Below are 26,071 nucleotides of genomic sequence, written 5' to 3'. Positions count from 1 at the left end.
AAATGTTTTCTGCATGGTAGATTGAGGAAACTTTGATCTTTTGATCTTGGAACTGCATTAATTCATAACCCGAATGCTTTTACTTCCTGGCCTGAATCCCAGATTCCAGATGCCATTCAGAGGATATGTTTTCATGATCTATTGTTTGATAGTCTACATCCATTTTTTAAATCTGTATTTGCTATTATCAGGATTACAAGGTTTTCCTTGTGGGACTAGAGACCATTTATTAGGCAAAACTAATTAAAATAACCTTTCCTAAGAAACTATTTCTCATGCAGAAATGTCAGGTGCTTTCTTTAAAAACAACATAGAAGTATTTATTTGTCTGCTTGTCTGGCTTGCTCAACATGCAGGATTTGCCCCTGTCCCTGGACACAATGTCACTACACTATATCACAGAACGGATCATGAATACTTGATAAATCCACAGCAGCAGCAATGATGGTAAGATAATAGCTCCATTGTTATTTAAGCAAACAGAATGCTTCATGGATTTATATTGCCAGGTACCTTTCCTCACAGAGCTCGGTGCAAAGAAAATTCATATTGTCCATTACAAAATATTAGCATCCCCAAGTTTAATGAGGCTTTCTCCTGTTTTTTTTTTTTTTTGGCAGAATAAGTTACCTAGTTGATTAAAAAATCCAAAACCCCAAAGTTCATGTTAAAGCCTTTTCTGTCTTTTTCTGCACATCTGTTTTTAGCTTCCATGGCTGACAGCAAGTTCTGCAGATAAGATAACATGGATTTATTCAGCCAATCTGATATCACACAGTAAACAGACTGAAGTTGCACAATGGCAGTTGGCTTCATGACATCTCCATGCTTCGGAAAATCAAACCATGTAAATCAATGCAACTAATCTTTCCATTCCTTCTGTTCTCCTGTGTCTTTTTGTCCTGTCTAACTTACTGATCAACAGAAGTGCATGTGCACGTTGCTGATGCACAGCTCAAAAAGGAACCTTGTTGTGATTGTGCACACCATTGCATCAGCATTCCTGAAGACTTAGCAGACAGTCCTCCCCCTGCCACAAATTGCACATATGCTACTGTCTTTATAAAGCTCAGAGAACAAAAATGGGAGGTTTATAAAGATACTGCCGCTAAGCAAGAGCAGATGATTCAGAACTCCCAATTTAGGGATGTTGTGTGCACTCAAACATGAGCACTTACAAAAACTAGTATACCTATGTGAATGTTTGCAAGCAGCATTGAGGCCAGAAGGGCCCTGCGAGTTCCATTTCCATCCTTGGGGAGAAAAAAATACACTTTATGAGTTAGTATGGAACAGGAACTACCAGCTATGCACATTATTTCTGCTAGGGAGAAGCACAGAAATAATGCACACAGCATCAATTTCATGCTGGGAATTCTGAAACAGACAGTTCGTATCCTATTGCCAGTAGGAAGGGCCTGCCACTGCTGCTTGTCTTCTCCCCAAGGTTACTAGGCTTTTGGATGTTTTGAGTTTTAATATAATAGTTGCAAAAACCTTGTCCCCTTTTGGGAGTTGGGGTACTTTAGTTCTAATACATGTGATTTTCTCTCACAATGATCCAATAAATCATAGGTGCAAGATGGCTGTGTGGGAGGCAGGGCATCTGTTTGCATTTGAGATAGCTATATTGTCTGCAGTATGTGGTGTATTTTTTTCCCCAATTTTTCTTCCAGTGATTAGTAGACCCACATAGTTCTGCCAAAAATATATCCTGCCAATGCTTTCCCTTTGTTAGAATCAGTTCACATCTTAGTGAATTGAAGGGATTCTAATATGATTTCAGCAAAGTGTTTGTCCAAATTCCTAATGGTATTTTGGTTGTCCAACTGGTTAATACAAGTTAGATGAAAATACCACCCAGTGGATTCATAGCTGGTTGGACAACTGCATTCAAAGAATGCTCATCAGTGGCTCCCCATCAAACAGGAGGGATGTTTTGAGTCTGCTCTTGAACCCAGCAGTCTGCAACCTTTTTATCTTCTTTGCCAGCCAGTGTGGTGCAGTGGTTAAGAGTGGTAGATTCGTAATCTGGGGAACCGGTTTGCGTCTCTGCTCCTCCACATGCAGCTGCTGGGTGACCTTGGGCTAGTCATACTTCTTTGAAGTCTCTCAGCCCCACTCACCTCACAGAGTGTTTGTTGTGGGGGAGGAAGGGAAAGGAGAATGTTAGCCACTTTGAGACTCCTTTGGGTAGTGATAAAGCGGGATATCAAATCCAAACTCTTCATATAACACCAAAAAGATAGATCTACTTAGGAAACTGATTTATACAAAGACAGACCATTCTAGCTCAGAAGTTTCTATGCAGATAGGCAGCGGCTCTCCAGGATCTCCCGGAAGGAGTCAATCTGGATTTCTTAAACGGTTCATTCCTGTAGATCATGCCATCAGTGCAGTTGGCATAACTTGATATAAGAAGATATCCCCATTATGAACTGTCTTAACCCTACTCTACTCTTTATCTGAAGCATATCCTATAGATTGTATGACTATCCTGACCTCCTAACACTTAATGTAAAGATCATCACACTAATCCTGCTTTCCAGCGTTCCTCCTGTAAGATAGGACTGGGTTCCACATAGACAATAAATTATTCCTCCAAGGTAGATACAGGAAGTATATGGATAACCAGTTAATCATTTTTTGCTAGGATCATGTCCTTTCAAGTTTATACTTAGCAAACAGAATATTAATCAGATAGGAACTTGTAGGAAATAAACAGGGGTACAATGGTTGGGTAGCTCACAGGTTCTAATGGGACCCCTCTCTTTACTCCTCAACAATCTCATGGATCAGCCTTATGCTTTGTTGAACCATGGACCAAAGAATGGGTGAGAGGTTTCTGTTGCTTACAGTAGCTGGTATAGGATTTTAAAGGAAGAGCCCAAATCTTGCAGAAGGCACAGATCCATGACTCTGTGTTATATTGGGCTTCAAGATCAGGGATACCCCAATATATTTTCTTCTTTGCTTTTAGTGTGGGTACTGGAGCAAATTGACATGCTCACTCCTCAGGCTTGGCTAATTGAAGACTGTTTTACTCTTTAAGATCAGTATGTGTTTGTGGTGTATGATTTGGTGCCTGCAATTTGTTGGCCACCCTACTCAGTTCTTGGTGGATCTAGAGCACTCCTACACACTTTCTAGGGTAATGGTCACAATTGAGCCACTTCGTATTGTAGCCATCTGTTTTCCATGGTGGTACAATGTTGGCATTACATACTGCAATGCATGTCTGGTTCCACTTGGGCACTGGTTGAAAGCTGCAGGGACTGAGGAAGCCCCTGACCAGCCTGACCTAACCACATGGCCACTCATCAGCTTCCTTGCCTGGTTCCTAGATGAGGAGATTTCACCCCTCCCATACCCAAGAATCTCCTGATCATCTCCTGATGGTCTCTGCTGACTCTCCAGAGAGAAGGAGGCGTGTCCTGCCTATCTACTTATTCTGCCCAGCAACATATCTGTGTGTGTGAGAGAGAGTCAGTCAGTCAGTGTATCGGAGAGAGTGAGAGTGTTGGAGATCCTAGAGATAAGATTGCTGTTAGAGCAGCTGCAGACTCTCAGTGTAGCATTGATTTATGCTTAGAATATTTATGCTTAGAATATTCAGCTCTGTATATAGTTTTGTATCATAGTTGTAGTTATAGAATAAAAGGAAGATATTCTACAGAGCGGCTCTCCGAGTGGTTTATACTCTGCAAGACTCTGCAAAACTCTGCTGCGCAACGACTGTATTATTGAGACAGTGAATCCAGTGCTCTCAGCTCTGAGCTGTGAGTCCACAGCACTGTGACCGTTTCCTGTGAGAAGGAGGTCTCTGGCGGTGCTACCCAGCTCGCCTAGCCCAGTCGGGGTTGAGGTGCAAGAGTCCAGTTGGTGCACTGGCTCTAGGGCGATGCTGACAGTTTTAGCAATAGACCAGTGTCAGTGATGCTTTAGAATCATAAAGAATCTTGGCTGCCATCCACAGTGGCTACTTTCTATCTTAAAAGGTAAAGGTAAAGAGACCCCTGACCGTTAGGTCCAGTCGTGGACGACTCTGGGGTTGCGACACTCATCTTGCTCTATAGCAGCACACGGAAACGCCGTTTACCTTCCTGCCAGACCGGTACCTATTTATCTACTCGCACTTTGACGTGCTTTCGAACTGCTAGGTTGGTAGAGCTGGGACCGAACAACGGGAGCTCACCCCGTTGCGGGGTTTCGAACTGCCGATCTTCTGATCGGCAAGCCCTAGGCTCTGTGGTTTAGACCACCCGCGTCCCTTACTTTCCATCTTAATTTACCCCAAATGCATTGCCTGGGGCTATTGATCTGTGGATAGTTTGATAAAAGCTAAGCACTTCATAGATATATAGACCAGGGCATTGTACTTTTGGTAAATTAAGATGATGGGCAGTTACCATGAATGGAAGCTGAGTTGGTTCCCATTTTTTAAAAAGGTAACCACCACCTGCCCACTACTAAAATACTTCCAGGGAGGGTAGTCAGTTCTGATGCTGCCACTGTGGAGACAGCAGCAGAAAAAATAATGCAGCTATAGCTGTGTGGTGGGCCTATCAGTGGCACTGTGCCAAAGGCCTCCTGCACTCTGGTGCTGGCCCTGCCCTGGTATCACAATGTTCCTTTTAAGCCCCGTTCTGTGCCCAATAAGCACGGGATGCTTTTTGCCCCATGGCACTGTGGCCCATAGATTGCAGCAAAATACTGGGCAAGGTTTTGCTCAGAATCTTCTCTGTGTGATGGGCTCATGGGAAAAAGCTGTCCCATGAGCCCTTGCTGAAGAGGGGAGGGCAAAGCCTATATAAAGTTGCTTCCCTGGGAGCTCACAGCCATTCTGTTTTGACAGCTTCCCACCTGTCTACCCTTGGGTTAGAGCCTTCACTGAGCAATTTTGGGTCGTTGGTTGACAGGGCCGGAAATGATTCCCAACCTGATTGGCACTTGGTTGGGATTTTTTCCGCCTTTCCCTAAGTGAAATTATGACATTCCTTTGTTAGGTGGAAGAACAATGCATGTAAGAGGGTGGAAATGGCATTGGTCAGGATCAGCATAGTATGGGGGGGGGTGGGCCATAAGGAGCCTGAGGGGAAGATTGACCATGGCAAATCCAAGTGTGGGTTTGGTATCTGCCTGTTGGAATCTGCACCCTCGTCCCCCAGTGAGACCTTGCTTGCTTGGCATCTACCACGGCAAGGTTCAACACTGGCCAACTCCCGTCATACAGGTTTGGAGCAATCCAAACCCAGCGGATCCATTCCATCAATTGTGGAATGATGAACTGATCCTGGGATCCAAAGCCATGCCAACCCTTGCCCTGCCTGCTGCTGCCAAAAAAGATTTGGCCTGATCTTATCCCATCACTGTTGTACAGTCTGCTTATTTTGCTGCTCTTGTGGGTCACATAATGTGCTTGCCTGGGCAAGTGAAGTACACAGTATCTCAAATTTTGCATTACTGTTTCCTACTATGATAAAGCTATAGGAAACATGAACTGACTTTTAGATATGCAACTTTTTTATTACCCCAAGGAATTCCAAAGTGGAGAAATGTCTTTCAAAGGGCTGCAGGATTAGAAACACAATTCCTGGGCTAGATAAAGCCCATGCATAAAGTGTTCTCTTTACAGATAGTGGTCAGCATTGAGCATGCTTTTCCCCACTTATAAATCCTGGGGTTCTCTGCATAAATTTGGTAGATTTTAGCATATAGAGGAAACTTTAAAATTGCATTAGAAGTGATGTGACTCAAACTTCTAATTTACTGGTTTTATGTAATATCTGAAATGGGTAAAAATCACAGATCTCATGTAGGATATGATTTATGAGTTCCAGATGGCCTCTGGAAAAGAAAATACATGCTTGAACTCTAACTGTTCCACTTTGACCATTGCATTAGGAGAGGGGAGCCAGAAACACTGATCATTTTCACTTCAGCCATACCCCTCATATAGTCTAAATGCAATCTCACCCACAACTTCAGGCTCTCATACCAGAAGAAATACCTTGGAAAGATCCAAGTGCACAAGCATCCAAACAGTATAAATGGTGACCTGAATGTTTTGTTATTAAAGGTGTTGTACTGTAACCATCTATTTATGCAGCAGTATTGGGTATTTGCAGCAAGACATTTTCCAGCGTTTTATGCTATATCTACAAGTTATGATAAATTGGAAGTGATTAGCAATGGAATCCAGGAACTAGATTTTTCTGATGCAAGTCACAAATAATCTAATTCAACTCCTGCTTAGATGCCAGTGAGGCTTATAATAATGGTCTCCCCAAGATAAGTTGAAAATTGGCTATTTTTCAAAGAAAATGGATCAGCTGTAATGATAATATACAGAATGCTACCGTGATGATGACAACTAGAAATGCAAAGAAATTATACTCATCTGACAGAATGAGATTTAAATAGGATCCAAAGATTGGACAAGGGGAGCTACTAAAATGTCATTTCACTCACACTTGCATTATCAATTTAGAATAATATGGGGGGAATTCTAAGAATATTTGTCTTAATAAAGAGAAAATGGAGATTGTTGTCACCATCATTTTTAACACTCCAGACCTTGGAGCTTTTCTGTCATTGATTAATTGATTGTAGAAGTTCAAGTCCAATTTTTCAAGTGGCAATTTTAGGCACCAGAATCCTGGCAGAAATGGGAAATAGATTTTTGTGATGTTTTTCTGCCTTGCATTAGGTAGGGATCACTGTGGACAAAACACTGAATGAACAATGGATCACACAACGATTCCATTCTTTCATAAATATAAATATAGAGTACGTCAGATGCAAACAAAGAAAATCTTGATAAAACAGAAGCTATTAATTCAGAATGCTTTTTAAGTCCCCGGAAAGGGACTTAATTTGAAGGAAAATAAAAAAATTCCTTCCAGTAGCACCTTAGAGACCAACTAAGTTAGTTATTGGTGTGCGCTTTCGTGTGCATGCACACTTCTTCAGAAGAAGTGTGCATGCACACGAAAGTTCATACCAATAACTAACTTAGTTGGTCTCTAAGGTGCTACTGGAAGGAATTTTTTTATTTTGTTTCGGCTATGGCATACCAACACGGCTACCTACCTTTAATTTGAAGGGACATTAATTTGTCCTGAGAAAAGCAGTTTCATTTGTTAAGTTACATTTCACACTTAACATGCTTACATGTATATTAACTCACAGGAATGATGTTGAGGGACTCCTGTTTAGTTATAGGAAACAGCCTTATACCAGGTTAGAGCCCTTGTCTGTGTAACCCCGTATTATCATTTCTGCAACCTGAGATCCTTTTAAATGAGATACTTGAAGATGCCATGGATTGAATCTAGAAATTTGTTTAATGTTCTCTTTCACTGAGAGATGGCCCCATACTGTGTGTGTATGTGCTTACTTCTAATCCACTTTGAAATACTTTTGCAGCGGCTCCCAGAACAATATATATAAAAAACACATTAGCATTACACTAAATATAAAATACATAAAAGCCATTCATCAATCAATCCAGGTAAGGTAATACATTTTGCTTACATGTACAAGAAACAGAAGAGGAGACAACCGGAGCAGGTGCTGGCAAATAATTTATTATGATAAAATTTAGTAGCTTGACACATTTTGCTTAAAATACCCCTTATATCAGTATGCTCAAATATTTGTACTCTCAGTTGGCTTTGCTTGTCACTAGAGATATTGCCAGGCGGCACATTGGCTACATAACACCCTGATTCTATGTGACAGTCTCTAAGTCATGGAGTTCTCTCGCTGTAGAGGTGCACCGGGCTCCTTTATTGTATGCATGGTGAAAACACTTCTCTTTACCAGTAGCAGTTGGCAGGGAGGCACAGGTAGGGCAGCACTAATCACCTCGCTGCCCAGTGCTGAGCGTCAATGCCTGTTACTGAGTAGGGCCAAGGCAATGGGCGGGGGGCTTGGGGCAGTGTGGGTGCAGGTGTTGTATTAGTTCCGCATCTGTGCCCACACAGCAGCTGCACTACACCAGGCTTCTTGCTGCCTCACACCTCCCCCTCTCCTTCTTGTGATGCTTGGTGTTGGGAAGCCAGGGGAACAAGGGTGCCCTGCCCATGCTGCCCCACTTCTGCCACCCTACCAACTGCTATTGCTCTTTACCCTGACCTTTGACACCTGTGATCTGTTTTTTTAGGGTCTAAAGCTCTCTGGGCTTCATCACTGTAGTGCCGAGCCTCACCCTCACCCTAGCAAATGCAAATACTGCTGCTATGAGAATGCCGCTGCTGCTTTGTTCCCCACTGCTATAAACTAATGCAATCTACCTTTTCCTCTTCTTGGCTTATTTGGAGGTTTTATCCCTCCATCGCATGCAAAAGACTGGCAAATAGCAAGAATGCATCACCTTTCCTGCTGTGAAATAAGTTGTCTTTACCTCTCTCTGCTACACTAGACCTCTGTCACCCTTTAAAAATGAGAGCTGGAGGAAAGGAGAGGGGGTGTGTGGCTCAGAGGAAGACTTGGGGAAGGAGATAAGCCCATTATGCTCTCGGTGAGTATGTGACCACAACAGTTTTTGGTTCATAACTGACTTAAACAATTGACTATTTGGGGTGTGGGTGGGGTGTAGTTCACTTTGCTAAGTGCAATTGGAAACAGAACTGGGATGGCATGAGGAGTTGCCTGTAACTCTTCTAAGCCTAATCTTCCTCACATAGTTGCTCTGAAGTTAAAATCATAAAGTGTGCTATATGTGAAATATGCAAGAGAATTATAAAACACCTGAGCTTGAACTTGATAATAAGAATACAAATTTGAGGATACCAGGAATATTTCATCATTACTGATACAATATGGGTGAAGAATTTATTTCTAGAGCATCTGTGCATTTATTAGATAATAAAGTACTGTCAGTCACTAGTTCCCTAAAAGTTTTTGGAGAGTAGTGTTGTTAACCTATGTCATCTGTATCCAGATACTATCCAGGTATTGCCCAACTCCCATTAGCACCACCCAGTATGCCCAGAGCATTCACTTATTTTATGTAAATTTTATATCTCACCATTCATTGCCAAGTGGCTCCAGGCTGGGTCACTCACTCTCTCTCTCTACATATATATATATATATATATATAGAGAGAGAGAGAGAGAGAGAGAGAGAGAATGGTTAGAAAACCTTGAAATAAGCAGTTCTGTCATTAAAGCTTGTTGTTGAAGGAGAGCATAGCTAAAGAGTGGACTGTGAGTTTCTGCTACTAACCACAGCAGTGGCAGTTGGAAGATACGTTGGTGAACTGGGAACATTGAATTGGATCCAGACTTTGGTCCTGTTAGTGGGAACATTCCCTGCATGCACACAGACAGAAGAGGGAGAGACAACTTTTACTAATTCCCCCGCAATCCCTTGCACTTTCCAAAAAAATTTCTCCAGAGGATTGAAGGAAGGGAAGACAAGGGGAAGATCAGTCAAAATCACCTCTTTCTCCCTTCTGCTTGTGGAATTCCTCTATTGCAGCAAAAGCCCCTGGATCTTCAGTCCACTCCCCCCACCTGCTTCCACACGGGAGAGCATGTGGGCATGTTTGAGTATGTGTGCAGGAGCAGCGTGTGTTCGTGTAAGTGGTTGCAGCGGTTATGCGGTGCCTACAGCAGTTTCTCTGGTTTGCAAATGCATCTACAGACCCCAAAAGGTTGCCAATCCCTGCCCTTCGCACTAGATGCAAGTTTGTAAGACTTAGTTTCTCCTAAGGACACTAAAATGTACCGTACTTGGGAGAATAACATACCACACCTAAGCAACTGTGAACTGATGGGAGTGTTGTCTTCTGGTATAAATGTGCAGAATTCCTCTTTGTTCTGCTCAGTTGTAGAAAAGAAATGTATTGGATCCTGTAATTACTGTATGCTGCAGGAAGCAAAATCCTGAGGAACATTAGCTCCAAATAATACGTTCAAGACAAAATATTTCTAAAGATTGGCTATATGTTTTAGAAGACTGAAGGGTGGTATACAATATAGAAACACTGCTTTTGGCAAGCTTAGCTTTCATAAGTTGCAGTTCAGTGGAAAACAACAGAACGGGAAATTTGCAAGAACACTAATATATAAGTCCATATTGTTTTGGCACTGCATTGCCTTTGCAATAAAAATGATAAGCAGATGCATCTGATAGCAATTTGAGTCTGGGAGACAGATCTGGTGTTCCCTCCCATCCCTTGTTGACTGCTACCCCCCTCCCCTTTTTGGAACTTGCTAACTACATATGGTATGCCTGGGGTTATAACTTTCTTCCTTGACAACACTACACTGTAAATTACAGAAAAATATGGGTATATGTTTGATCTAAATGCAAGGTGGGGGAGGAGAATCAAAGCTCTATTTTATTATCAACGTAGCTGAAGTATTCATGCAACCTTTGAAATGGGCCATTACCAAGGTTAAACTAAACATAAACAGGAAATATAGCTATTTTTTGTGGCCCCACTTTCTGTTTTTCAGACAAAAGCACTATTCAAGTCAAGCATCTGCTATGTTAATTTTCAAGATATTGCTGAGAACTCAATTTCCTTGCTGAAGTTGCTTTTCTGTTAGAAAGCTATGTCATGCCATGGATTCAGGAATATATCATGTGGGTAGCTGAATTTATACTCCATCTAAGATCCATCACACTATCCAGATGGGGTTCATAAAAAAGCTGTAAAGAAGGAAGCAAATTAAGACCCACAAGTATTGAGAAAATACAAAATATCTGAAGGAAAGGGTCAAGGTTTTACTCACCTGAAGACCTGCATGCAATATGGCTGGAGCATATGAGCAGTTGCGCTGGCACAGTGGTAAAAGGACTGAGTAATTGGAGTAATGCCATGTGTGCAGCTGTGCTGGTAAAGAAATTAAACCCCAGCTGAGCAATAAATATTAGCAACCATTGCCATTATTTCTTTCCATATAACATGATGCGGAATCAAGAGGCTTATTCAACGCGGCAACGATACCAGGTGAGGTAGAGGAATGAGCTATGAAAAGCAGGGATGGGAGAATCTGTTGATTTAGGTCATCTCAAGTTCAGTTCTCCACATTTACACATCAGTTTGCACTTTTTAAAGAATCCTCCTGAAAATGCACCAACATTTTTGGTGCAAATGTCTCACAATTTTGCCCTCACCCCCCCACCTCGACATATGCATAGGAGCTAAATAAGCATACCCTCCCTTCCCAGCTAGGACTTTCCCACATTGTTGTAGATAATGGATTAGAGCCAATGCCTGCTTGCATTACTTTTGGCCATTCAAGTACATGGAGCAGAGAAAAAACTAAAAATCAAAAGGGAATCTTCTGCTCAGCTATAACCTGTGTCCTAGGATATCTGGAAAGTCTGGTGCCCACTGCAAAGGCAAGAAAAACTCCACATTTTCTGACATCTAGCAGGGAAGAGAGAATATAAACTAAATCTTTCCCCCAAAGGCTTATTTCATTAATCCTTATTCACAGTTGTCAAATAGTTTAAGAGTGCTTAGTCTGCACCTCCACCTTTTTTTGTTGCTTTTAAGCTCATGGTGGCAGGGACCTGACAAACGTTAAAAATAAATATCAGTCAGGATATTGGACTCCATTGTCCTAATTCACGGTCATTCAATTTTAGCAGTAATATAACAAGCTCCCAGCTTTTAAGAATTCCCTATACTACACTGCTTTCCAGTGTAATTAACTGCTATCCTACTGGGGCACTATCTTCATTTTGGCTCCAAAACATGCAAGGCAAGCTTCCTTGATAATTCAGGTGCTTGAACTTCCAGATTTTTCAAAAATATACATAATGTGGCTTCAATCAAGATAGGTTCTATGGAAGTTACAAGGATAGAAGCAGCATAGCCAGGCACAAAATTTCAGCCTGTCAACTCTAACTAGGCTCAAACAGCCAGGTTTAACTTCCTTGGCTCTTGGCTTATGTTTCTCTGCTAAACAGAATTAATACTTTGATGTAACTGAGAAAATTAGAGTAATTACCGTAATAAAATGTATGCAACATGTATATCAAAGCTATGTACTTCAGGAATGTTACCTTTTTTCTAAAAAAAGAAAGAAATAGCGAATTTAGGCTCATTAGTTTTGATGAGAGTGGTTTGATGTGCCTGTGAAAAGTATGTGCTGTGTGCATATTAAAAAACTGAATTAAGAAGAATTGCTTCCAGGCTAAGTCCTTGTATGCCAAAACCCAGCCTTCCACTGTTTTATAGCCAAGATATATATCCCTGGGAATGCACAGCTATAATTTGTTATGTGCTATGACATTTTGCAATCAGTGAATCATAGTCTACAGATTAGGGTTTAGTGCTTCCAATCAGTACAATCACGCTGCATTGGCTAAAACTTCAGCTGAGACCCTCATAGGTTGACCTTCTTTTCTAAATTCCCTTTGCTGATAATGGAAGTTTTGAATGTGCCATGAATGGGTAATCATTGTAAATAATAGAAATTTTACGAACTGAGATAAACTTTAGTATCTCTCTGTACTTCTACCTGTCTTGGTACTCCTGAAAATTACTTCGGGCAGAGTTTTCATTTTTCTAAGATTACAAAAGAAGGAAACAAGGTGTCAAATTATAGCCCAGATATGTTTTGACAGTCTGATAAAAAGGCCACATGATTGCTTTTATGTGGGTAAGTGCAATAGTAAGTGTAGCTTTTATACATTTCATCTCAGTAAGTGAATGATGAGAGAACATGGGATGTGCATATGGTTATGTAATAGAGGGTTATAACGTGCAGAAGTTACAGCAATTGTTCTGGTCACCAAAACTTGCTCACCTCTTCTACATGAGACATTGTGTGCATGTAAACATTGCATGTGCACTTTTTATTCTTTAAAAAGCAAAGGAAGAGGAGCAGGATTAGGATCATAATGAATGAGGAGCTTCCCCCCCCCCCTGTGCATCACAGTGGTGCCAAAAATTAAACAAAAGCTAGTAGAGGGTCCCCTTCCAGGACTAATATTCGTGTTGGAAGGGTAGGGACTTTTGGTGCACAAAACAGGGTTACACTACAGTTCCTGCATGCTGCAATACTAATTCATTCCAGTTGCTGTTTACGGAATGAAAACCATGCACAATAAATGCTTACATGCTTACTCTTAGCCAAAGATAGAGTGGAGTCAACATCTGTTCACGTATTTTGGATATAGTAGTCTAGTCAACTGCTTGCCTGGAAGGCAAACTGACTTCATTCAAACAAAGCTGCTTAAGTGCTTCAGTTCTATGGCTAAGGTTGGTGCCAGACACACCTGGCTTCTCGGTTCCTGGTTCAAGTGCCGCTATTGAGTTTCATGAGGGTTGTTGTTCCAGCTGTTGCTTCTTGTGTGTAGCCTACAACCACCAATAATATTGTAGTTGTCCTTCACTGTTGTAGCTAGTGCCCTTATTCCTTTTCAATTTCACCTTCACATTTTACAGAATTCTTATATGTTCAAAACCCACAGGAGATATGCTTAACCAATGTAAAAATACACATGCATGTCACAGTGCGTGTGGTATTAATTTCCAAGCCACATTATTTTGACATCTAGTCCAACCCCCTGCAATGCAGGAAACTTTTGCCCAACATGTGGCTTGAATCCATGACCCTGAGATTAAGAGTCTCATGCTCTACCAACTGAGATAGGGCATTCAAGATGTAAAATTTTCAACAAGATATGCTGCTGTTATATAATATAGGTAATAAACAGCAGTATGTTCATGACTTTGTCACAACATGTACACAACTGAATAAGCAAACTGAAAGGTGGTTTGAAAGAGAGAATTTGGCACAGTAAGAGAAAACACTAACTTTATATCATTTCCAGTGGTCCTAGTGATTATAGATGGATTGAACAACTATAGTTTTCTGCTAAATATGTTTCCTTTTTTATCATGTCATTTTAAAAGCAGATATCACAGTAGTCTACAGATGCAAGAGTATGAAGTTAAAGAAAGAATGAGAAAACATATATATATATATATATATATCCCTAGCTAAAAACTGCTGAAGAATTTCATCTTTTTCTTATCATGATCTGATATTTAATGGTATTCCGACGCTATTGATTGTAATACTAAAATTATATTGAATGAATTCCTTGAGTTAGTCAAGTCATAAAGATTCATAGGGCAGTGCCCCAGAGGCATATGTTATCTTATGGCAACACAGAGCTCTTATCTAACTCAGTATTAGCACTGTCCATTTGAAATGTACCATATCTGTTTAAAAGTAAGATTGGCAAGGTTTGTAATTTGATGCGATGAATGGTGCCAGAAGCAAAAACATTGTTGATATTGTGATTATAATGTTGCATTTTTTACTTTGAGGATTATTCTCTCTGTTTACTTACACAATTCAGACTGGTTTGTGTACATACAGCTTAAATAATTGTGGTGTGTGTACACAAGGATTCCTGAGATTTCTATACACATATTTAATTCTGATGCACTGAAATGTGTTTGGGTATATGGTTTTTATTAGGAGAAAATGGTGTTGTTTGCTCGATATGCAGGAGCAAGGGCAAATGATTCCTGTCCCCAAAAATTCTACCTTCTCTTAAATAAGTGTTTTATGGCTCTGGGTGTTTGGAAACTGCCAAGCACACTTCATCTGTCACCACAGGCACAAATATTGTCTGGGTTCTACATTCTACCCCACCATACATTGAAACTTTTCATTGTGGTAGAAAATATACCCCAAAAACATTCTGTGGGGTGTTTTTCAGATTGTATGGAGGTGAATATATTTGTTACATGCTAAAAATCAATAAAAATTGATAAAATTCTCACAGATGAACAGTTATAGAAAAGTTAAAAAACAAATGTCTCTGAAAAACTGCATGAAAATGCCCTCACTTCTGTTCCTTTAATGAACTATTTTTGAATTTTCAATTGCAAAAAAGAAAAACTATCTTTTAAAATAAAATATTCTAAAAAGATTTTAAAATGTATAGAAGAAACCTCATTGCAACTAAGAACTAATGATTGCTAACGTTAATCTCTCTCTCTCTCCCTCCTCTCTGTGTGTGTTTCTAACCTCAAGAAACCTACAAGAAAACTGACCTTAGTTAGTAAAATGTCCTCACATAACATAACATGATGTCCCCACGTGCCAACCTACTAACACTTTATTGCTCTTTTCTGAAGGAAAATGCTATCAGTACTGGCTACAATTTAGGGATACTGTCACAAATTGTTTCCCAAACAATGTACTAGAGGGACTACCCTGTAGATCTACCTATGTGTAAACTGCACAATGAAAAGTGCACCTGGAATGTATTACTCTACAAAGTTGGATGAGGGTTAAACATGAAAATAAAGAGTCAGAAAACTTTACAGAGAAAATAAGAAATGATTGCTGATCCAAATGTTCACAGCCTAGGGACCGTTATCTCTAGTAGCTGAAGGAGAAGTTGAAGAGCTATGGAATCTATAATCTAGTCTTTGTAGGGATATTGGTGTGACTGGTCATATGCATAAATCTATACTGTAAAACATTAAGGCACTGCTTTGTCTTTTTCATCTAAGTATAACTGTGTTATGTTTTCAGAAATGCTGGGCAAACAAACAGCTAAAGAAATTATACTTCCCAATGGCATACAGTACTTTATTCTTGTCTTAACTGCCCAGCTATTCTACATAGCAATTAAAACATAAAACACAAAACAACATGGGAATGCAGTAAAATGTTAAATAGAGGTAAACAGCATGTCAAATAGAAAACTAAGGCAGACATGTGCAAACATCAAGTATTAGCTTTATATATTAAAGTGTTTTTAATACTGACAGCTGGGGTGGAGGTTAAATGTCAAGGGGCTCTCACTGCACTACTTAAAGAAGAGTTTCAATTTAAAAATACAGAGGACTGTAAATATTTTTTTTTACTGATCCTAGGTGATATCTTGTCCTTTCCTGCTAAGTGCTTTTTCTCCTGTATTTGACACAGAGATCAATCTATCATGAGATGCAATGAAATTTCATAATCAGCCCACTATTGTATGTGGATTTGTAGTCTGATGAAAGAAAGCACTTCTTTGTTCTCAGAAACTTCCTAGGAAGTGCAGTCACGTGCCTCAGATGGTATTTGGCCATTGCTTTTATTCTGAAAATGTTCTATTAATTCTAAAATCTAGCTTGGAGCACCATATTGTAGAAAATAAGAAAAACACATGATATATTAACTTGTAATGAGATTATTTTTTGTTTGGCATGGAGTTTGAATTGACTTGCTTTCTCCCCTAACTTACTGTGCTGATTTCAAGATGTGATGAATGGGCTGTATCTAACACTGGGAGCATGGGGTTCTGTTTGTGTAACAGTACTGCTTCTACCTTTTCATTTCTCTTGTGACCTCAAAATTTGCTCTGGGGAAGCTGCAGGTGAGAGGAGATGAAGGGAAAGTCCCATTGTGCAAGAAGAAGTCTGTTGTGCAAGTGGAATGATAGTGTTGGATGCAACCCAATACCTATACATATAAAGTTAGGGCTGACCCAAAAGTTTGAGTTGATGATGGGGGGGGGGGCAGGGATGTTAAATAAAAGTGAGAGAGAAAGAGAGAGAGAACTCAGGCTGCTACCCTACTGCCAACAACAAGAACTCTCTGAAACAGAAATTGCTCCCACAGGTTTCGGGTATCCATATAATAGAACCATAGAATTGTAGAATTGGAAGGGATTTCAAGGGTCATCTAGTCCACCCCCTGATATGCAGGAGTCTCTATGCAGTTGATGAAGGAGTCAGAGGTGCCCTTCCTTATCATTTTGTATATGCTTATATAGTTGCAGAGGTGTGGGGGGGGTGTTAGGGTAGGCGTAGTAGCTCTGGCGGAGGAACCGTCATGCTCCTTCTTGGGTAGTTTGTTCACCTTTAGTTCCCACCCTGGACTCAGCTCTCACCAATGGTTCCTAGAAGGTGTCAGCATGTGGCAGCAGCCACACCCCAGGAAACGGCCTTGGCTGGCTGGCTATACCAGGTAAGGGTAGCTGATGGGTCTCAAGACCTTGCACCCGCTTGGCTGCAGGAGTTGCTGGAAGGAAGCATATAAGATGTTGTGAACCGCCTTGTTATCTATGGATGAAGGGCAATACACAAATTTAATAAGCACAATAAATAAATAAATGAACAAATAAATATGCCACCCAGCCATCTTAGGGACTCCACTCCAGATTTGTGTAGGGTTTACTGCTTAGCGTTTTCTTCTCCCAAAGATGTCCCACAAGGCAGCAGGTACATATTTTAGCTTGGGGTTTACTCCCAAAGACTTTCTCACAAAAGAGTATAACTGCAAGACAGTGGAGGTTTAGGACCATTATTCATGGTGGCTGACGCTGATAGGAGCTGGAGTCCAACAATATGTGTCATGAACACTTCTGCCTGAGGTATAAGAGCTCCAGAGGAGTCGGGAAGCAGCCAACAAGAGAGAGGCTCACATTCTTCCCAGACAACTGCAAATGGCAGTTTATCAACTCCCTGTGAGAATGACAGGAATGCAGAGAGTGTGCTAGACAGCAATCGACTCTCTCAAGTGACAGGAATGCAGAGACTGTGCTAGAGAGCAACCGACTCTCTCAAATGACACAGGCCATATCAGAAGGCGGGAGGGAAAGCAGTTCAACACTGGAAGGGGAGTTAAGTCATCCAAGGAGCAGATGTATGGGAAAGGTCTTAGACAGAAAACAAGGCTGGAAACGGAAAGGGCATAGGTTCCGGATATTCTGCCGTACTCGGAATCACTCCTCAGAAGGGTCAACTGATTCATAAGTCACAGACGTATGGATAGGTGTCCAAGGCTGAGTGTTTGTATTGCAATAAATCTTCAAGCTAATTACAACTTGTGTGCTGTGTTATCAAGACGGCAGCCTGGCTCCTGACAATATGCAGCACATTGGCTGCCCCTGATCTTGCATTACAAGTACGTAGCAACAAATTCCAAACAATGAGCTCACTGGCTATCAGGTTTATTATTTTATTTTAAGACACTTAGTGTTTTTTCCAAGATGCTGTTTTGGATTTGCTTTAGTCTAGCAAATTCTGTGATCCATAATTGTTCCATAATCAATATAATTGCAACATATAATCAGTTTTAAAGTTACAGAGTGTTGATGGTATTGATTTCAAACAGATTTACTTTCCCTTTTCTCTCTATGAACTGTGCTCCTTAAATGTGTCAATTCATATTCATGAGGCCTTGTCCTCCCTTCTTCTTTTATGTCTTTTAATGAAAAAACAAACCGACTTTACAACAAGTGAAACAATGTTATTTAAACACAATATTGTACAATACTGTAGGGTCCATATTGTTTTGGATTCAAGCAAGGTATGCTTCATCCCCACTCTTCATCCCCAGAGACCAAGGAGTTGAGATTGGCTTTTATTTGGTTCTTAACACTCTGTGATCCTCCTGGAGTTTTTGCCTGAAAACACGCAGAGGGCTGGACTGCAGAAACACTTGACAGTAAACCGCTCAAGACATATATTACACTCAAAGCTTTTCAAGGTGCACATCAGAAAGATTAATAACTCCAAATTAACCGCAGTTCAGGTCCTTCTGCTTTGAGTCACTTTTTGAAATGTTGATAAACGGTTCTGTTCAAACACTGCTTCTGCAGTACTGCTGTTCGGCTCCCTTTGCCCTTTAGGAGAGTAGTTACTGTTAATATTAGTGTATCCTGCTGTGACCATGATACTGTTTAGTCTATGACAGGCTTTAAAAATTGTGGTTGGAGGCTGTGCAACATTTTGCTTTAGCATCCCTCTCTATTGCTATTATAGTGTCTCACTCGCACAGACACTTAAAAAAAAGTTTTTTTGGACTTACTTTTTGAGTTGCATTTAACATGCAGAGCTGGAGTGATTAATATTTCATCCAATTCATCTGCACAGCCTGATATGGGTCTGCTTCTGTTCAGCTCTTCTGCCACTATGATGCCAGCGAATGGTGACGAATAGCTGGAGCTGGCCCTCTGATGGTTTCATGAGATCTATTGTGAGAACAGAAACAAACAGTGGCTTGCTACATCATCAATCTAGACCGAGTTAATTAAATGCATTCCCTTGCATTTGAAATGCACTTCCTGCTGTACTATAATATCTTGGCACAGTTAGCAAATGGGTTGCACTTGATGTTAGATGAGCATTTTAATTTAAGGGAGATCCACAAAAGGCAAAAAATATACATGGTGCTTCAAAATGTAGAAAAAGAGGCAGAATATTATATACCAGATTACCACCCACTTTGTTAATTTTGAGTAGTAAAGATGCATACTTAGCAGTAGCCCCAATGCTTCATGTGTTTATTATGTTCTCATGAATTAAATATGGTAAATGTTTGTTCTGATGGATTAAACTGATCCCTAGTTAGCATATTTAAAGAAAAACATAATAAAAGAATCTATGTTGCAATACTGGTTTTATTCTCCATTAGCTACATAGATCTGCTTAGGAATATGTGTCTTTGTGGTGAATGTAGTAATTTATTTTTAATATACTAGGAAAGAGTCTGTCCATTTATTTTGTAGGAAATTAGTTTGAGTGGAAAAGTATTTCTAGAAAGAAAATAAAGACTAGTTGAAAACCAGTGTAGTTAAATCTGTAAAGAAAGGAGACTGTGTTGATTATATTTGTTAGATAACCTATTTGAGCTAGTGTTTAATGGATAATCAATTTAAATGCTCTTATCAGCAGCCCTTTGGCTGTATGTAGTGTTCTCAAGAGGCTACAGTTATCCTACTGAAAATTCAATTATCATATTTATTATAGGAGCAAAAAATAAGACATTTTTAGTTATAGGTTAAATATGTAAATATTCAACTTCACCCATTAAAAATAAGCATAACTGTCTGATCCTCTCATACTCAGAATAATTGAACTGAAAACACAACAACAATTTATTATTTACATTATTTTATTAATAATGCATATGACATCAAAAATGCCAAAAGTACCGGTAATTTGCAATCCCTTCATTCAGCTTCAGAATACTCTTGTGTGAGAGAGGCTGCTATTAGTCCCATTTTATAGGTTGTCAATCTATGAGTCCATTTTCACAGAGAGATGTAAACCAAAGGTGTGAAAAAGTGAACCTAATAGGACCAAGGGCCTGTCATTAAGGCTTGATGGCTCAGTCTATTTCCAGTCTGGGTCAATTTCACATGTGTTCATAAGTTCATCCTGTAGCATACCCACATTAATCTTATGCATGAGGGGACAAGCCTGCTAACCCAGAAAATCAGGTTCATCACATAGGGAAGCCTACATGTGTAGAAGCAGGCTACCTCATGGAAGGCAACACCCAGCACATAGTATGAATCTAGCAAGGGGGCTTTAGTTTAGTGAGATTTCCTTCCTGTTGTTACAGGAAAAATCCGAGGGCTCCCTTGGACAAAATAAAAACACCAACCAGGATAACTTGGAGCAAAACAGCAGCCTGTAGGCTTGGCCTTTATTGAACTGTTGCAACAGGGTGTTCCCCTCACTTGCAGGAGAGAGGAAAGACCCAGAAAGATGGTGTGCAAGACCTTATAAAAACTTTTGAAATTCCCATCCTCTAGGTCAAGTCCACCCCCAGAAACATCATGCATACATTACAGAAAGGAGGGGTTGAGATCATGCATACATGACACAGAAAGGAGGGGTTGAGGGAGGAGTTGTGGTGGTAACCTGAGTGTCCTGTCACCTGGCTGGTTCCTCCTTTCCCCCTCCCCATGAGTCACTTCCAGGAGACAAAGGGGAGTTGGCAGTTTCCTGCCCCCAGAGGGAAGATCTGATCATTGTCCTTTGTTTCAGTCCATGCTGAATCCACTCCCATATGCAAGTTCTTTGTGATCTTGATGGTCTTCTGTCTAGGACCATCAGGGTTGGCATAGCAACTGGGCAGGGCTCCTGTGGATGTGCTGGGATGGTGAAGGGATTATGGCTGACCAGAACTAAGCCACACCCCTTTGATAGTCCTTGTCATATGGAGTAAAATAAAAATGGAACAGTGCAAATCCGATGTATGGTTGATTTTTCTATGAATTTATAACAGAAGTGTGGCATATGTAGTGTGTGAGTGTGAGTGTGAGTGTGAGTGTGTGTGAAGTTTGTACAAACTGAATGATTGGGGTGGGGGGTTCCTGCTACACTGTTAACAGTGTCTAGGATTGCAGCCTTATCCTTTCACTACTTGAGAGCCTGCTTCAGTTAGAAGTGGAAGACACAAACTTTGTTTTCAGTAGTTCCACCAAGCTAGTCACCCTTACTTCAGCTGTTCCTCTAAATATGCAAAGGGATTAAAATGAAAATTTGTATGCTGAAACACATCCATATTTTAGAAATCTTACTATCAGAGTAAGGTGTCAGAACTTGATCCCCTCAGCAGTGAATGGCTGTATAAAAAAATAATACTTTGTATATTTAACAGTATACAACAGTAAATGCATAAATAGGTTTTTAAAACATGGAAACTGTATAAATATTTCCATACTTCATAACTCTCAAATGAAATAATTAACATAAACAGAGATGGGAATCTATTCCAAGTTATCAATTATGCATTTATATCTGTTACATTATTTAATATTCTATAAGAAGCACTGTTAACACTGCATTATTATTTTTTTGCAGCTGTATTTATTGCCTTTCCTGTGCATTAGCTTACCTTTCTAGTATGATCAACATCAAGGGGGAACATTATATTTGATTCTCTACTTTTAATTAATGAAATCCACCCAGTTTAGTGTAATCTCAGTGACTGAGCCAGATTGGCACTGGCTAAAGCAACAATAACAGTGAATCATGATATCGAAGCTTAAGCCCATTTCTGTGCCTTGAAGCCCGGGAAGAAGCAGCTAAGGCTGCAGTTGGGGAACCCAGAGCCCTCCAGGTGTTGTTGGACACCAGCTCCCATCAGACCAGCCTGTACCTGTGGGGGATAATGGTAGTTGTAGCCCAACAACATCCAGAGGAACACAGGTTTCCATCCCTGAGCTAAGAGGCCCCTGGAACACTGTGTAATGGGAGGGGTCCTACTTATTCCACTCTTAATACTGATTGCCTTGGAAAGGGTTTTCATAACCACTGCCCCATGAAAAAGCATGGTTCACAGTCTTTGCATGGCCCAGTTATACTTTGGCAGTTATACTTTGGTAGCCACCGGACCATGTCCCAGCTGTTGCTCATTTGCCAGGGTCAAGGATTGGGTCGGATCTCTGCTCAAGGACAGTAATTCTGTCCTCATGCCATTGCCAATATTGTAACATTAGCATACGATCCCAGGAGTAACTTCCTCAATGTCAAACTCAAAAGATTAGGTCAGGACTCATTAGGGTATGTATATATCAAAACTAACAAACAGTCCCATGGCACTTTATCGAGCAACAAATGTATAATGGCACAAGCTTTTTCTAAAGCTACAACCTGCTTCTTAGGGCTCATAGCTCACATGCTTTGAATGCGAAAGGTCCTAATTTCGACCCCCAGCATCTTCCCAGGTACTGGGAAAGGCTCCTGTCTGAAAGCCCCAGAGGGCTGCCGCCAGTCAGCATAGACAATACTGAGATAGATAGACCAATTAAATGGTCTGACTTGGTTTATGGTAGCTTCCTCTGTTCATGCCACAACTCATTTGTTCACCTTTAAGGTGCAATCTTAAACAGTGTGCTACACTGAAATGGGTGCATTTTGGCTACTCTTCTGAGATTCACCCCGTCTATTGTATGTCTTGTGATGCACTAAATAACTTCTTATATATGATGATTTTTGCTAATGAAATTATACAGAATTGCCTGAGATAAAAAATAATAATAATCTAAGAACACAAAATTGCATTTTGTCCCAGCCCCCCTGCACCACAAAATTTCTGCTCCTTTTGTGTTCAGGAATGTGTATATCACAAAGGCTGTAATTATACATACATACATAGCGACAGACAGACAGACCACAAGCAGACATTAACTTCACATGAACCCAAACACAATGTTTTCCGTTATACCACAGATCAGGTCAAACTGAATGCAAACGTATAATAGAATCCCTATTTGACATATAAGTGACTATGAATTAAATTCCAGCCTTTTGCCATTCTTTATCATGATTGTAAGGATCATTAATGTACATTGTCTAATCTTGACTATACATAGCTTGATTCTGAACATGATTTTTTAAAGTAAATACCATTGCTTACAGGTGGACTTAGTTGAAGGCAAGTGTCTTTAAGACCAAAGCCTAAGCCTATTTTCCCCACCCCTAAGTTATTACTATGGTCTCAAAAGAGATCTTGGCATCTTTTCATGCTCCGCTTTAGTATTCATGATAGATGCTATAAAATTGCATTTGGTTTGGTAACAATTTCCAGAGGGGTAGTTTTGCTTTAGTAAATCAGTAGTGATTAACCTGCAGCTTTCTGAGGGCAAGTGGGATACAGGAGTATCTTTATGCCTACATAGTATTCCCCCAAAGTAATTTGAAACACAATCCATTCACTGACTGAATAGTAATATGTGGTCTTGTTAGCAAGCTTCAACTCCTAAAGTAATATTAAAATAATTACTTTAAAATGTGCATCAGTCTGTATGCCAAATATTTGTAACATTCTTTCTGGATAGCAAAGGGCCAACGTAGACATTTGCACCTTGTTTTTCCTTAGTTAATGAAAGGTAATTTCCTTAGTAAATTACTGGAACACAGCATGGGAAGAGGAGGCTTATCTCCTAACTTCCCCACTTGTGATTATATGGAGATCATCCTCTCTGATAAGGAGATGTGCTTCAGTAACGATTTAGATGGTGAAAGGGTAAAATGCTTATCTGTTACTTACACACACACACACACACACACAGACAGACACACGGTCCCACTAATCAAATCATTACGGCCCACAGCTGCTTCAAATATTGGGAGATCCAGTCCCAGATCTCTTGCAGACCAAGACTTCTGGCTTTCTGAAGCAGAGCACAAGATGATGTCCCTGCTCCCTCCCTGCAGTCAAAATACAGTACCCACAGCCAGCTATGCTACTTTGACATCTAAGGCAGAAAGCCTCACAAGTGCCCTTCCTCTTTCCTGGCAGTTTAAGTATGTTGATAAATTGAAATAGTGCTCTTTCATGATATTCATTTAGCTGCCTGAGGGGGTTGCCTCATGCTGCTCAGTGATAGGATCAGCTGTGTGGTGCATGCTGTAGCGTCTGGTGAGGTGGCACGGGTGAGGCTGTGTTGTTTTCCTGGCTTCTAAATGACACGTGCTGCTACAGGTTACCCAGAGGGAGATGGGCAAAATAGCTGGACCTTGGCATGGTGTGAGCACACCCAACCCCATGCCTCATTCTGTGCTGCTACACTGGCCCTTGAATCAGTTAATCTTTGTTAACTATATCCCCACAGAACATGTTTTGTGTGATTGAGAGTGCCTGAGGAGGTGATTTTTTAATTTTAATTTTTAAGGAAAACCGTTGCATTGGTCTCTGTGCTTTCCTCCTCTGATCCCAGAGTTGCATTCATGACAACTACAGAAAGTGGATGTCAAGTGTCCTGCTTCAGGGTGTTGGTGAAGGTCCACTGTTTAGTTCAATCAAGAACTGGGGTTACAACAGCAGGGAGCAGGAGGTTACTTCCAGAGTAAACCTGGGAAGCTGGATTACTTTGTGGACTATGTCAGCAGCAGCAGCTGGTGATTTAAAATCTACAGCTTAAATACATGCTGCTATGTGAGCTCGCTGGCCTCTCCATGAGACTTGGAATACTTTGGCCTTGTCTCTTTTACCACCCACTGATAGATGTTGAAGACATATTTAATTGACATCCAGGCTACAATTCAAATACTCCCTCTTTCACTGAGTCACTGGAGATGGAACTGAATGAGTTGGATGAACTGCTTTCCTTTGGAACACAGGTCTGCTGTGGGCAGCCCAGGACTTACATACATACTTCCCAGACTTGGGTCCCAGCAAAAACAATGTGGGAAGCAGCAGTTAAAAGATACCAGTCATTCCAGCTACAGTAGGCACTGTGATTTTCCATCTGTTTGACTTCACCCCCAGAGGTGCACTCCATTGTCTCTCGAGACAGACTGATGCCAACATTGTATGTATGTATGTATGTATGTATGTATGTATGACTCAAATGGACCAGACATTCTTTAAAAGTATCTGTCTTTTGCTGCTGCTTGGGACTAAAGAAGCAACTACATTAAATAAAGATTTTACCCTTCATACAACTTTTAGTTCTACATTCTACTAGGCTGCAGCAAGCTTTCATTGAAATAATGTTAAAATAAACAGATCACCCCCTGTTCCATTGGGGCTCAGCTCTAAAAAATTATTTTGGGCTTAAATTCAGTGGTATTTTCATTGAAAGAAATATATAGTCCTTAAATTGGACTATATTATCTCTTTAAAATATTTTTAAATATTCTCCTTTTGAGAAGTGCTGAACGTTTTTAAAAGTAACCCCAATGACTTAATAGCACAAAAATTAATACAATATATTTTTAAAAGAATATTTCAGAGGTGGAACAGAGACCCAGATGCTCTCTTTTGAATTACATATCCCTTAAAATAAGAAAGGAATATCAAGTCATGAATAGAATAATCGCAGAGAAAGGCTTCATAAATATATTTTTGGCAGAACTGCTTCATGAATACTGCAGAGTGGATATAATCATTCTTAAGAGGCTATTTAAAAATTATTCTCTGTAATGATAGTTCTATTCATTTCCACTCCTTATCTAGATCCGAGCAGTATCTTTCTCCTAAGTCTATTTTTCTCCCCGGTGGTATTTTATTACCAGTATTTTTCAATTGCTTTTTACTTTGTCTTGGCTCATTCTCAATTTTGAAGCAGGCAATAGTAGAATTCCGGCTTGCATAGCCTATTGTAATACATGAATCTTCTATCACTGACCCTGAAGTGCATTCATGTAGTACAGATACATGACTGAAAATGCGTTAACCTTTGGGTGGCTGCTTTGAACTGCACCCCCCAATGAGGAAGAGGAGGACAAGATAGAAAAGCACAAGCAGTCAGATGGTTAATGACTCCAAGACACTTTTTCATGTTGCTCTAATTTTGAGCAAAAGTACATTGGCTTCCTGTGAAGCAGGGGATTGATTTTTA

General features: G+C 40.3%; 1 protein-coding gene and 2 long non-coding RNA genes across 3 annotated transcripts in view; 2 read left to right on the top strand and 1 right to left on the bottom strand.

Moving 5' to 3' along the window:
• Window positions 1–26,071, bottom strand: part of LOC308476414 (uncharacterized protein) — a 145,711-nt gene that overhangs the window by 53,458 nt on the left and 66,182 nt on the right. The window lies entirely within an intron of this gene.
• LOC308476421 overlaps window positions 1–26,071 on the top strand; it is a 133,168-nt gene that overhangs the window by 51,102 nt on the left and 55,995 nt on the right. The gene's annotated exons all lie outside the window — the stretch shown is intronic.
• The window catches only part of LOC308476434, a 34,355-nt gene that overhangs the window by 7,704 nt on the left and 580 nt on the right, over window positions 1–26,071 (top strand). The window contains exon 2 of the long non-coding RNA XR_013985897.1: window positions 357–447. This is a non-coding gene — a long non-coding RNA (uncharacterized lncRNA). The remainder of the gene's footprint in view (window positions 1–356; window positions 448–26,071) is intronic.

Source organism: Podarcis pityusensis (genome assembly GCF_964106645.2).
Source record: "Podarcis pityusensis genome assembly, chromosome: 4".
Classification (NCBI taxonomy): Eukaryota; Metazoa; Chordata; class Lepidosauria; order Squamata; family Lacertidae; genus Podarcis; species Podarcis pityusensis.
Note: the sequence above shows the minus strand (reverse complement) of the source record. Positions and strands in the feature narration are given on the sequence as shown.